Source organism: Triturus cristatus, chromosome 6 (genome assembly GCF_964204655.1).
Source record: "Triturus cristatus chromosome 6, aTriCri1.1, whole genome shotgun sequence".
Classification (NCBI taxonomy): domain Eukaryota; kingdom Metazoa; phylum Chordata; class Amphibia; order Caudata; family Salamandridae; genus Triturus; species Triturus cristatus.
In genome coordinates this window covers 425,607,309-425,622,505 of record NC_140589.1, presented here as the reverse complement: position 1 = coordinate 425,622,505, position 15,197 = coordinate 425,607,309, and the positions used below count along the sequence as shown (strand labels likewise).

Here is a 15,197-nt window from a genome sequence, read left to right as displayed (position 1 = left end):
ACTATGCGTTGTAATGGTATGCGTTTTAAAGGATGTAGCGATGTAACTACTGCGTTGTAAAGGTAGTGCGTTGTAATGACTGCGTTGTAAAGGTTGTTTTCCCCGCGTGGCAACTCCGAAACCCAGACTACCAAAACATGCTACATACAGCAATAACTGAATATCTTGACACAAATGTCGCTTCTGCCCTGTCTTAGTGCATCCTCTGGGAGGCCCGAAAGCCCACCATTTGTGGTGCTGAAATTAGCTATCGTTTCAAAGAACAGCGCGTGCAGCGAGAGCAATTGGCAGACCTAGAGGCGCGCCAAGCGTCTCTGATGACGCAACTCAACGGGGACCCAGGCCCATCTCTCCAGCGCAACTTGCTACAAGTGCAACAAACAATACAACAATATCTAATGGGAGAAGCCAAAGAGATCTGGGAGGCATTGCATAATCGGATATATCAATGGGGCGATAAGTCGAGTAAAATGCTCCACAGGCTATGTCAGGCAGACAAATCCCCCACTGTGGTTCCTACCATAAGTGATGCCGAAGGGGGTTTATGTTCATCGCCAGAACAGGTGGCTCTGGAATTCGCCCGGCACTTTTCCTCATTGCATGAACGTCGCGAGCAGCTTTCGGAAGCCCAAATAGCGGAATTTCTTGTTGATATCCCACCTCGAAGACTCGCAGACCATGTTTGAGACCAACTGGAGGCCCCTATCACAGTAGACGAGCTGAGTGGGGCCTTGCAAGCTCTCCGTCCAGGGCTGGTCCCTGGACCTAATGGGTTCCCTAAGGAGTTTCTGCGGCCGAACATGTATGTATTGGGCCCCCACTTACTGGCCGCCATACAGGACGCACATGAACAGGGTATATTACCCCGAGATTGGAGACATGCGGAGATAGTCTTATTCCTCAAACTGGGTCGACCTCTCGGAGGACCGACCCTTCATCATACCGCCATATTTCTCTCATTAACATTAGGGAAGGTCCCGGCTGATCGTCTTCGGGCGCTTGAGGCAGACTTAATTCACCCGGACCAATCGGGCTTTATACCCCATCGGGCTACCCGCCATAGGGAGAGTACCTAATGCCAAGCGATGGCCCCAACATTAGGACGCCCAGCAGCTATATTATTATCCGACATAGATAAAGCTTTCGATTCGCTCAGTTAGGTCTATTTGTTCCAATTACTTGAGGCGGTAAATCTCAGCCCTCGCTTCATAGCATATGTCCATTTACTTTACACTAACTTAACAGCGTCCATCCGTATAGCCGGGCATCATTCAGATCCCTTCCAAATCCATAGGGGCTCAAGACAGGGCTGTCCTCTATCACCGCTGTTGTTTGCCCTAGTGGTTGAACCCCTCGCGGCCTGGGTTCGAAGTGAACCGGTGCTCCGTGGGTTTGAATGGTCCCAGTCACACTCTGACCGCATCGCACTGTACGCGGATGACGTTCTTTTCTTTATGACAGACCCGTGGTTTTCGGGACCTCGCATTTTACAAATCCTTAGAGTGTTTGGGGGAACTACCGATCTACACACCAACCCTGCTAAATCTGTGCTATTCCCAATATCCGGCAACCAGGGACGGGGCACCTAGGCGACACAGCTGTCGCACGCGACTGGAAGTTTTAAATATCTGGGAATATTTGTGTCGCCATTCCCTAAGAACTCATGGGCCAAAATATTAACCCACTGCTAGCAAGTCTAAATAACAAAACAACATGGTCCTCCCTTCCACTACCATCATATGGGAGGTCTGCCATCTTCAAGATGGTTTCTTTACCTAGAATTCTCTATAGACTGCAAATCTTCCCTTACAAGATTCCGCGATCCTGGTTTGCACAAGTGAATGCTATACTTAATAAATTTCTCTGGAACAGTGGTGCGATTAGGGTAGCATTACCCACCTGCAGCGGCAGATGTCTATGCCTATTATGTAGCCTCCCATATATTGATAATAAATGAATGGTGGTACAACTCCCCAACTGACCCGGCCTTCGCACTATAACACGCGGTAATGGAAGGGACCCCCACCCTACTCCAGCTCCTCTATAGCTCTAAAAAGCTAGAGTTGTTACCCCCCCGGCAAGTAGAGTGGCGATACTGCTCTGGCAGAATACGGTCTGACAGATGGGGTGGTGCGGGACACTAACCCAAACGACTTCCTTGTGGTATGGTACATACCTCTGCCCAGTGGCGGCTTTACAGGGATTCCGTAGGTGAGTCTTGGTGGGGATATCGACCCTGGGAGATGTAATCCACTGCACTACATTGAAATCTTTCCAACAACTGCAAGTAGATTTTCAATTACATAAGACCCAGTTTTATAAATACCTTCAATTCTGCAATGCTTTGACCCCCCTGATTCATGCCTTAGAGACCCTACCGGAATTCCATCCTCTTGAGGGTCGCCCATTAATGGACGATCTGGGTCTACATAAAAATTAGACAAACCTATCAAACATTGACGACTCATATGCATGACTACACTTGACAAGACCAGACGAGCGTGGCGAAAGGACATTCCCGACATGACTGGGTAGAGGCCATTGATAGCCCTCGGGGTGTGGCAGTTTCCACACAATTCCGCCTTAAACAATTTAAGTATTTACACTGCGCATATTATACACGCACCAGACTGTGGAAGATGGGTATTATTCAGACTCCTACATTCTTGCGATGTGAAAGGGAAGAGGGGACATTTTTACATACAGTCTGGAGCTGCTCCGCGTTGCAACCCTTTTGGCGAAGGGTATTCGCTTGTCTAAGTGATATATTATCATGGGAACTCCCACATGACCCACGACTCTTTCTCTTGCACAGTACAGATGTGATAGGGGGCAATAAATACAAGCAGCATCTACTCTTCTTGGCCCTCACTATCACCAAATGGGATATTGCGCAGTTGTGGAAAGGGACCTTCCCCCCCCCCCGACGATAGGCAAGTGGAAGGCCGAACTAGATAAATGTGTGGGTGACATATCGTGGGATCGATCTTCCTCCGTTACCATCTACGGACCCCTAACAGAAAACATTATATAGGTACACTTCCTTTGACCTACTTGTTCCATATTATGTAATGGTCTCTCATTCTATGAACGTATCCTTGGTATAATTACTAAAATTTGGTACAATCTGCATGTTGTTCATGTGTACGCTGCATGTTCGCAGGTATTGCAAGTATTTGAAAATATCGGTGTCCTGATTTATCTGCTCTCTTACAGGTACTTGTAGGGCTAAGGCCCAAACTTCACTGGAATAACCAAATAAAATTTGTTTAAAATAAATATATATATATATATATATATATATATATATATAAATATATATATATTTTTTTTTAAAGAAATCGCTCATATGTAAATGACATAAAACTGTACATTTAGAACGTGCTGCACTTTGAGACGACAGGTGAAAATCTAAACCGGAAACAAATTTTCTACAACTCTGATTTATCTAGAAAAAAACGTCATTTACGATAAAAGGAGCGATTATCCCCATCACTCAAAGCAGAAGCAATGGCCCTTGCACTGTTTCAGATCTAGGGAAATCCGTCATGGTAACTTTCATTACTGCAATAGAACCCTTTAAAAGGTTGATAGGGCTGTTAGGTAATGCTTTAAAGGATTTGGATGTGAGAATAGAGATATGAACTTCTAGACTAGAACTAGTTTATGCAGACCTCTCCCGCCTGCTGCTAATGACTGAAAACATATGTATAGGGCTACATCAAAGCGAAAGGAATAATGTACGAATGAGAGATCAGCAACATGTTAATTAGAGGCCAGCACATTCTCCAATCAGCAACCACTGGAGAATTGACCAAAATGGAAAAAAGCCGAAACCAACACAGCAAGGATGGCCTACAGTGACGCCATTTTGACATGACAGTACAACAGAAAGTAAGAGCTAAGACAACACGTTTAAGTATACACTACACAATCACTTTTGAATGCAAAGAATGTATTCTCTCTGTCAGGGACACTAATCCTGCCTATACTCCAACTAAGATAAGGTTTGTCACCGTTTGGACAGGTCAACCAGATCAAAAGCAGTGGACAGGTCCATGAATCTTAAATATATCCGTCCTCTTTTAATCATAGCATACTTCCCCAATGAAGAGATCCAGGTTGAGGCATTGCTCTTTTGCTGCCAATCCCCTTGAAACTCCAAGTGAACTAATGAAGTGTTCCCTTTTCTACTGTCCACTCCTGCAGCCTCCCCAAGTGGACGACACGGAGGTTCTTACTGAGGTTCAACCTAAGTGTGATATCGATCTGTAACAACTGTGATTGGTTCTTCCATGCCTTTTTGAAGACTGGGATACCAATGGATAATCCCACTATTTAGAAATCTGCCAGATCCATATTGCCTTTGTAAATAAAGTGGTCCAGAAAGTTTGGTGACAGCTAAAGGACTGTGTTTTAAGATGACCAGCGGACTCATTGACAGAGTTGCATGCATTTCTGGAATGTGTAATATGGATCCACTTCATGTTCAGACAGCTAGTGTAAACCTATGATAGTCAGTCGCTTGCCACAACCACTCTTGCTGACTGGGTCATACAATGCCTGGAACACCATCACACTTGTCAGCATGCAAAACACTACAGAGTTTGAGTTTAGTTTTCCTGCGACACGCTGACCAGCTATTAGTGTGCAATTCAGTAGGGGGGAGTCATAGTTACAAAAGGCAGGCTAGCCCTTGCGGCTCACATTCTCCACTTGCATGGCTTCGTTTTTTCACACTGCCGTCTACTTAAAGAGGTGAGGAGGTTTCGATGATAATCACCCATCACACTGTTGGGCCTGCCCATAGTATCCTTCTGCCATGCCAGTGCACCAGACCCTACTCAGCATTCCCCCTTCCGTAGAGCCCTGAAACGCCAACTCCAAGAGCAAGGTGGAGTTGAGGATGACTCAGGGTGCCACCATCAGCATGCTCCCTACCAGAGTCTGCAGGCTCAAGTTCAAACATGCTTTGTTCTGCTCAGTGTCCCTAGCAACCTGGTGCACGTCAGCGCATCTTATAGTTTGCCCCTGGATAGGCTTGCATTCAACCACAACCTCCTTTGACAGCGCCTACTACATGTCCCACCCCTTCACGGCCAGGCTCTGACTTGTACACCAGGTCTAGTACTGCTAGGGTTCCAAGACACCCATAAGGTGACACAGAGATTGCAAAATGGCACAGGTCAGCACCATTGGTACATTTCCTAGTATAAGCTACCACACATAGTATAATATATACTACTTCATTCTATCTGCCTTCCTTTGATTGATACACCAAAGCCTTAGAATGACAGACCTCTTTCATATCTGCCAACACCCTGAAATATGCTAACCCCCTTGTACCTGTGCTCTACGTGAGACGTACACTCCCACCCGGAGGATTATACCACAACCCCAAAAGCAAATGCACTCACTTGAGACCTCAAGATAATAATACAAACTAATAGAAGCTGCATCTCAGCCAAGGCCTCTAACCCTCAAATATCACAGATGAGCCTTACTCCTGAGATATACACTCCTGTGAAATGCACCACACCCTGAGCCCCTTAATCACAGCCTAAGACCTGCATACATTCCTCATACTCAACTACTTCTGACTGACACTTCACCACTGAGAACTGTATTTCAGAGATGTGCACCTCTCAGACACAAGCACCCCCCTAATGCCTGTAAGCCTGCACCATCATTCTCACCTTGAGAGAGCTGTTCCCACTTCCCTGAAAACTACATCCCAGCTACCAAGACTGAAGGCAGCTCACCCCCTAAAAACCGTGCTATAATGAGGATGAGGATCACATATAAATGCACTGTAGCATTTGCACTGACAAGAATCTTCTATTGGCCTTCAAATAAATTGTCATTTGCCCAATAATCAAAATCTAATAAGCACTAGCAAAGCCACTAGGTCTGGCATTGGTTATCAGAGTATTTGCTTTGTCAATGCTTGATTTATTTCTGTAAAACTATAATGTTGAGGGGCTGCCAGGGCATTACAAATATTAAAAAATAGCTAAAAGCAATCCTTTTTTTTTGTCTCAAAGCCCAAATTGCCACAGCAGTCTCTCCCACTGAAAGGAATTACTTTGTATGCAGGTGTGTTCTTTGTAAAAGAGAAGAATGCAGTCACTCACCGTGAAGTTCCCCAATAGTTGAAGTGTGCTGACCCAGTTGACCATGCTGTAGTCCACCGAAGACAAATGTGAACAAGCACTGGCAATGCCAAAAGGTCTGGTTTAAAGGAATGTTGCGTGGTAATGCGAAGTATTACAAGTAAATAGCATGGGAATAGATATGTATTTTTGTGGAAGCAAAGAACTATAGAATAATATTGGAGGAGATTACAAGGTCCGGTGATAGTTGCACTGTCTAGCAAGACCTACAATCCCATGTAGGCTAATAACTGCCCTCCTCTCATCCGTGCTGCTGCCAGACAAAAGCAACATAAATTACCTAGTTATTGAAGACACTTTAATAACATTGCAATATCACGTGTGTGACACTGAAAGTTCAAGCTTAGGCAGCTGGATAAATAAACCAAAAGATCAGAGCTGCTGCAGGGCAAGCGCCTCTTTGTGGAAGCACACAACTTCTGCCCAATCAAAACATGATCTCATGGCTCCCAACATGTAGGAGGAGCCAAAGCCCCTCTGTAGTGCAGCCCTGCACAGTGCCACGCATAAATTGTTAGAATACCGCATTTTAGTGCCGGTCCCTGCATCACTGCATTGAAATGTTAGATCAGGCATTATCAGCAAGCTAGCTCCTATGTGCGACGAGGTGCTTCAGCAGATTGAGTCACAGGGGTGGTGGTTCAAATGTGTAATGTGAGCCAGGAGGTAATGCGTTGCTATTGAGATCTAAGCCTGGGACCAGGAGTTGTTTACTTTAAAGAAATTGCAACAGAAACATTATTCCAATTGGTACATCATCCGGCACTGTTCGTATTCCGACCCGACCTCAGTGCTGAAGCCTCTGTCAAGAGTACAGAGAGCAGCAAGGCTGTGTACTGCTGCTTAGTGCACTGTGACATGACATCCATTTCGAGGGAGGTCAGTCCTGACTCCATGCCTTGGCTTGCCACCGGGACCCAGTCTGACAGTAAGACATTCTCTGGCTTGCTACAGAGAAGAGAGCTGCACTGGCAACATGCGGAGGGCGAGGCTAGCTCAGGATGGACTAATTTGGAACCAAGGGGCATATTTACTAGAAAATGATGCAGAGCGGCGCTGCAAGCCATCAACCTGCGCAGTGCTGCATCATTAGGAAAGTGCAGGGATGCGTCGTATTTACAGCAATACGAAGCATCCCTGTACTTTCCTCTACGCTGTCGCACAATTGGCTGCCTAGCGCCACCACAGGAATCCTTGCACCATAATGCAAGGGTGCTTTTGTTGCAGGCATGTTTTTTTGTGCAGGAAGGGACACCTTTCCGCACAAAAACAATTATTGATTGCGTTTTCCTCCTTCTGTGTGTGTTGCATGCAGCACACATAGAAATAACATAAAATGAGGAGAAATAAAGATATTTCTCCTCGTTGCACCACTTTAACACTTCCCCTGGGGGAGGCAGTCGAATCCGACGCATTCCCATGTTTATGCAACATTGCATATGTAGGAATGCGTCAGAATCCATGGGTGTTGGGTGGAAACACCCACAGCAACACTCATGGAAAGCCCCTTTCACGCAGTAATGCATGAAAGGTGGCCATATGTACAAGGCCATGAAAAGCCATGCATTGTAGCTTTGCATGGCCTTGTAAATATGATTCAGCATTGTGTGCCAACGGAGCGTAAAAAAGTGACGCTCCAGTGGCGCAGAGGCCTTGTAAATATGCCCCCAACTTCCTTAGCACAGGTCATTCGACCACTGGATCTGATTTATTTTTAAACATCCTACCCGCAGCACATTTTTTAAAAAAAACCACATACACCACAACACCCTCACAATGCCGCAAGAAAGCAAGACATAGATAAAGAGGCAAGTTAATGATGCTTATTTCATGTTGACGAAATTGCAGTAAATCTGGCCTGAACTAATAATCACCAACCTAAGAGAAAACTCAAGACTGTGGTTTTGCAGGAAAAGGAATATAACTACTATATTTAGGGCAGCATTAACGTTTAAACAACCATATATGAATAAGGCTTTTGTTAAATATGTGCTTTAGAACTTATAAGACAGTCAATAAGAGATGCTCTTTTAACATTTCATTTTCTTAACTTACCAACCTGCTTCCTGAGTATTTGGTTTTAGTCGTGAGAAAGTGTCATTCAAAATGTCACACATTTGACAGTAGAATGTCACACATAGGCATAAGTACACAAGCTGTGGAAATGTCATACATATACAATCTGCAAACTAGGCAGCTATGTTAGTGATGGTCACATAATTGTCTAGTGACAACTGCGCTCTCAAGCCAGACCATAAAAATGTTTCCTGAAGACTATGTTCAAGATTCAGCACTGGGCTCATCTGTAGTCCCCCTTGTGCAAAGAGGTCTCGTAACTTTTTTGTTTTCCCAGCTCATCCAGTCAAGATTTTTTCTTTTCATTCTCAGATTTGAAGAACTGTTAACCCATTTAAAATTCAACAGTTCCCAGAAAGCAAAGGAAAACATGCACTGCAAAAGGCACTAGGCATGGCCTTGGCAAGCAGGTGTGATGGTTCTTTTTTATTATTTTTATTGCTGGCATATGAACAAACATAAAATGAAGAACACATTCCTACTTAAACATGGCAGCCACATGCTTGCATTAAAAGTGTTATATTAAAAAAATATAATCATCCCATTCTATTGTAATACAACAGTAGGAGTGCTTCCTACCAGGAGGTTGAACTCTGAACAGGTACAGACACCCTTTTTCAGTTTTAATGCACAGAACAAGAAATATGATACTTAATACCACAGAAGCAGGAGCTTTTGCAACCCCTTTAATGTACGCCGAGACAGTTTTACCACACAAGGTTGAGTGAATAACAGAAGTATAATGAACGGAAAAAACGCGCTGGCAAAATAATGGCCCACCTGCCATGCCACTGAAGTAAACTTCTGTTTAGAAGATCTGCACGTTATTACGTGGGTGCAGTCATTCGCAAGGGAGCCAATGGCTGAAGTGAGCTGCCCATGCTGTACCGTGGTGGGTGGATTCTTTTATTTAAGCTTTTAAAATATTTAATTACATTAGACTACACCACAATAAAATATGCTTCAAAGCCATACCTAAAAATGGAATGGACGAACTACTCGTAAATGGGCCCAAGAAACTTAAGAGCTCTGCAGCACTACAAATCCCCTAGCATGCTCTGCGGGGACGCACGTCCAGTCTTTGCACACGTACTAGACACGAGCACCAGTCCTTCCACCTGCACAGCAGGATCCCAAGCTCCGCCCTTGGGTCGGGGCCCAGCCACTGTCGACGCGTACGTGCCGAGCCCGAGAGCTCTACCGGGTTATGAGCAAAGCATGTGCACAGGAGACGCCCAGTACTAGCTATGTGCTTCAAAAAGGGAAAAAAAAGGGAAACGAGGGTTGGTTGAAAGTGCATCAAGGAGGCAATGTTTCTCAGCTAAAGAACAGCTGTGGTGCAGCAAGAAAACGTACTTTTGCTACAAATATGCATTTTGGCAAGTGCAAGACGTAAAATACTTGAATCACAAGTTAACCCTTCATTAACTGCTCGGGAGGGATATCGTTTACGTACGGGATTCTTGCAAAGAAAGCAAGCTACCACCCGTATATTGCTTGGCGTTGGAGTACTAGGGTAACAGTGCGTCTCGTGCAACCAAAGTGCCCCATTCCGTAACAGACCCCGCCGCACCCACTGCCCTAGACCCCGAGCTCCTCCTTACCGCGGCTCTTCAGTTCCCCGCCTTCTTTTTCTGACCTTCCAACTTCAGCATCTAACACTCGTTTCTATTTTCCAGGTCTAAATTGCAACCCAACTCTTTCCAGCTAGCCGTCGGTAAGAGAAATGTGCTTGGCCACCAAGAAAGAAAAAAAAATCATAAAGCCTCACATGCTGTAAGTCAAATGTTTACTTATTTCTTAACCGCCAGGGACCGAGCCTTACTTCCTTCCTGTAACAGTTCCCGTTGCCGTGCGATCTCAGCTCGCCACCTAGTGGTATTATTCCGCAAGGTCCACACACTTCTTGAATAACAATACAATTCAGTAGTGCTTTATTAGCAAGATTAACAAAAACATACTGCTAAAGCTGGTGGCATGCATCTTCACATGGAGCTAGATTTTTTAGCATCATATTATTTGCTGCAAACTATAAACTATTTTGCAGTCTTTTCATACAGTAAAAAATCCATCTGTAGCACTGAAAGAAAACAACAAATGCTATTTTTAGGGTCGAGTTTGGTTACACACGACCCATTGTGGGCGTACCAAGAACTTACAATCCGCCCATTGTTTAGCTTTGGTTGGCGTTATTGTCACTCTTGCATGTGTGCTTGATTCTTATTCGATTGCTTCCTTGTCCCACCTTATCCATCGTGTGTTTGTCCCTGCCCTTGAGCATAGCCCGTTTACCCTTCTTATGGACAGGGACGGGGGAGATACTAGTCAGCAAATTGCTGCCAGCTCCAACGCCATAAAAAAAACACCACTTTTATTTCATCCTTTGTCTTATTTACTGATCCATCTTTAATTGGTACATTTTATAAAATTGCTCTGGCATCACTTTGTAGGCACATATGCATAATGACACATGCACATGCGTGCACCTGCAACATAAATTGTGCAGCTGCTGTTCTCCCCTTCACTGTCGGCAATAGCCAAATGGGCTCGGAGTCCACCCCTGAGTTGTGATTCCATGGCTTTTTTTTTGTCTAATTGACCATTATGTGTCATGCAGTTGCTCTGCTATCTAATGGCCCTGATGCCCTAGGAGTTGTCTTCCAGCATTTGAGGGTTATTTTTATTTTTCCTGTGAGGGACAGTCAGTTTTTTCCTGGTGGTCCTGCACAGGAAAAAAAAGTATGTCAGAATGTCTGCTTTACATTGGACGGTTAGCCTGAGGTACTGATAACTCAATGTCCCTAGGTCTGTCAGTCTATGGTTGTGTTGGCGGAACCACAGGAACTCCGAAGGCAGAAACATGACAGATCGCCTGACTAAACAGAACAAACGGACTGAGAGTTTGGGAGACAGGGTAGTCTGCCGCAGAAGTGGTGGAATACCCTGCCCCACCAAACTCTACATGAGCTTTGAATTAGTAAGCTAACGAAAGGTCTAATTCAGTAGCTAGGGGAATGTCATGTGAGGGGAGAGTCATGGAAAGCCTATGGCCCTATGCCCTTACATGTATACTATGCAATAATGCATATTCAAATATCAAGGTGTTTTCTCAGGAGATATGTTTGAAAGACTTCTTAGAGGAAGGGATAAAAGTTGCAATTCTGAGATGTGGAGTAAGGGCACACAATGTCAGTCAGTCAGTCAAAACCACTTTATTCGATTAATTAAAATCATAAAAGTATGCTATACAAATACAATATTTAAAATCTTAATAACAATAAATATACAGATAAAAGTATTCCAATTAAAATTCCACGACTGATCATAAGCAACTTAAGTAGCTAATACAGAATCAATTTCCAAGTGATAGAGGGAATCAACATCTTATAATAATTTTAATCTAACCCTCCTTTCTCTAACAGCTGCTACTAAAAAACTAGCAACACTGAACATAATTAATGGACACTCAAGCAAGTTTAAAAACAATATGGCTGGCTTACACTGTGTAAAATTCATGCTTTTTAACAGAGGGGTGATAAACCTTTTCCTGGCTGGTTTAAACAGAAAAACATAAAGTGCATAGTATCTTGTGGAGAAAAGTCATCACACTTACAAGGGGCAACATCTTCTAATCTGTTCCAGCCCTCCACATCCCATAAAACCATATGTAATTGGTTGAACCGCAATTTGGTCAACAACCATCTATGGAAATCGTTGGAAACTATTGTAAGGTATAATGACGGCCCTGGGGACTGGGAAACCAAGACGTGGGCCCTGACAGAGGGTTTGCGAAGTTCATCTCCCTCACGCTCGGCCTCCCTTAATTTCAAGAAATTAAATTTAACCCACTCGAGATCTGCCTTACATATAGTTTCTGGGTTAGAGAAAATATCAGGTCTCCCAATATATGTAGATAACGACTCTATGTTAGACAGCCACTGGATTTTTTTCCTGTTGTCAAGTCGAATACAGTCCTTTAGGATTTTGTGATTTAGAGTAAGGTTAGGTTTAGCCATACTTTAATCCAAAGCAGCAGGGGAGCTAATTTAATCATGTCTGCAATGTAACCAATCCCAAGTTCCAAATGGACTGAATAAGAAGGGGTTGAATGGGGAAGGCCGAGGAGAGAACGCAGAAATTTATTTTCCTCCGTTTGAATCACGTCATGTTTAATATAACCCCAGATTGATGCCCCATACCTTACAATAGAAATAGTTTTAGCTTTGTAGATTGTTAATATTGCCTCTATCGGCTTTCCTCCCAGCCTTTTTGCAAAACCGAGTACTGCCGCAGAGGAGTTTCTCGCAGAATTTGCTTTTATTGAGAGTTGGGGGGTCCAAGAACCTTTGTTATCGAAAACTACTCCCAAGTAAGTGAATACCTTCACTCTTGAGACTTCGACTCCCCCACAAAAAAATGGCTTTACATTGTTTTTGGCTTGTCCCAACGACATAACATGTGATTTGCCGTTGTTAACCACCAGGTCCAGACTATGCATGAAGTCCCCAAACGAATCCAGCAATCTCTGCAGGGCCAAGGGGGTTCTGGCCAGCAGGACAGCGTCATCCGCGTATAGGAGGACCGGGATCGGGGTACCTCCCATGCGCGGAATGTCCTGCGTTACTGCCAACAGATTTTGCTCCAAGGCATTTATGTATAAGGTGAACAACATGGGTGCTAGTATGCATCCCTGCCGAACCCCTCTGCTAGACTTAAAACTAGATGTGCACTTCCCCTCGGTCGTCATCCTTATCGAGGCATTCAGGTCTTTATGGAGCTCTGCAAGGAAATACACAAGGGGGCGGTCGAGTCCCATCTCCAGGAGCATTGTCCACAGCCTTGCCCTATTTACCAGGTCAAACGCTGTGGACAAATCCATAAAACCCAGATAAATGGAACCCCCAGCCGCCCTAGTGTATTTTGCTGTTATTAAAAGGAGGTTCAAACATTGATCCTCCGTGCTCCGCCCGGCTCTAAAGCCGTATTGGGCATCTGATAGAATGTTATTATCAGTGGCCCATCCCGTTATCCTAGCAAGTATGACCTTCCCCAAGATTTTTGTGGAGGAATCTAACAGGGATATGGGCCTATAGCATCTAGGATCAGCCCTTTGACCTTTCTTGAACACCGGTATTATAATGGAACGAGACCAAGATTTAGGGAAACCCACACTAACAGAGTTGTTAAATACATTTGTCAATATGTTAGCCCAAAACAATGAGTTGGCCTTGTACAAATCGGTAGGAACTCCGTCAGGTCCAGGAGCCTTCTTTCCTGCCGAGTCATCAATAGCTTTGGCAACCTCTCCTATACTAAACCTAACTGCAGTGGAGGAGGGTTCCAAAGGTTGTCCAACAAAGGTCTCTAAGTCAAGATCACTGCCATAGATACCTTTAAAATGGCACAGCCAGTCCTCCTCTGCTATATTGGATTCCAGCACACTATTTTTAACATTGGAATAAAGGGGAGTATTAATGATTGACCAAAATTTCGCGCTGTCTTTTAAAGTTGCTTTGTCCATAAGTTCGGCCCAAGCATTGTGTTTAATTTCTTTTTTCCGGACCAGCAGCGCTTTTTTGTATTCGCTTCTTAAATGCGACACCAAGGTTTTATTCCTCGGGCAAGCCTGAAGCGCTTTTTTGAGACTATTATACGATTTGGTACAATTGTGGTCAAACCAACCAATGGCTAAACTCTTAGTAGGTGGTCTACTTTTTCTAGTTAAGTCTTTTGCCACTTTGGAGCAAATAGCTTCAAACAAGGTTATTACTTGATTCCCAGTGAGGTGATGATCTCCACAGATTTCCAAATCCGAGGCCGCCTCTAGCCTAATGGATTTGAAAAATTCCTCTGGAATTACCTTACTCCAGTTTAGCCTCCTCCCTTGATCCTTTGCCTTAACTTCGAGGTCCACCATTTGGGAGGTTGAGATATTTAAAAAGGAGAAGCCATCTAACAGTTCGATTGCCACTGGGTTATGATCACTAAAAATTGATTGTATAGCATTATAAGAAAGTACATATTTTAAAAGACCAGAAGAAAGAAATATGTAGTCAATTATTGTATTACTATCCCTACCAATAAATGTGGGAACCCGTGAACTTGTATCGTAGAAGCCTGGATCATACAACTGATTTTCAGATAAAAGTTTTTCCAGTGCTTCCCCCTTACTTGAATGTTCAAAGTGTTGCGGGGATGTCAAATCTGGCCCATCAATGTCAGTTAAACAACAATTTTGACTACATAAATGCACATTAAAATCGCCTAGCAAAATATAATGGCAAAAAGTGGTTTGCTTCAAAGAATAAGTATTTAAAAAATCCGCCAGCCATAGCAAATAAGCATTCGGCGAATCCCCATACTGGGAGTTATAACAGTTTACTAATAGTAATTTCGTGTTGTCGGTAAATTTAAATTCCAGGATAAGAAAATTATTACTAGAACAAGTTATCCTGCTAACTGACCCTTTTAGTTTCACCGAGAGCAAAACTATTAGTCCCCCTATTGCCCTCCCAGATACCGGTTTTAGTGCTGGAACAAAATAGGACGTAAAACCGTCCAACCAAAAATCACAAGCAGTCTCCCAGGTCTCTTGAAATGGCAAAATATCATAGTCTTTCAAAAAGCTTAACCAAGAAGTATTGTCTCTCTTAGAGCGTATGCCCGCAACGTTCCACGTTAACATTTTAATTATTTCCCCCTTATGGTTACCCCCAGTCGAATGACTAGGGTTAATACTTACGGGGGGCGTGGGCATTTGGTTTTCTTCCTGGGGAACCTGATCGGGTGAGGATTAGTCCCCCACTCGGTTGCTAACCTCTTGTCAATCGCACATATCCAGTGAAGAGAATACCTCAAAACGATTGCTCGTGGGGATATTAGACCCATACACAGACTGATTATCAGCTCCTACCCCCTGATGGGCGAACAACATCGGTGCCGTCACTG

At 44.0% G+C, this 15,197-nt stretch overlaps 1 protein-coding gene across 5 annotated transcripts in view; it reads right to left on the bottom strand.

Moving 5' to 3' along the window:
- The window catches only part of TMEM14A (transmembrane protein 14A), a 170,526-nt gene extending 160,401 nt beyond the window's left edge, over positions 1–10,125 (bottom strand). Inside the window, exon 1 of one of the 5 annotated variants that reach the window (XM_085610833.1) lies at positions 10,021–10,125. The gene's annotated coding sequence lies outside the window, so the exon portion shown is untranslated. Of the gene's footprint in view, positions 1–9,224; positions 9,456–9,853 lie in introns of those variants that run through there. The other 4 variants (XM_085610835.1, XM_085610832.1, XM_085610836.1 and 1 more) reach the window with 4 other exon arrangements.
- Positions 10,126–15,197: the final 5,072 nt, after the last annotated feature.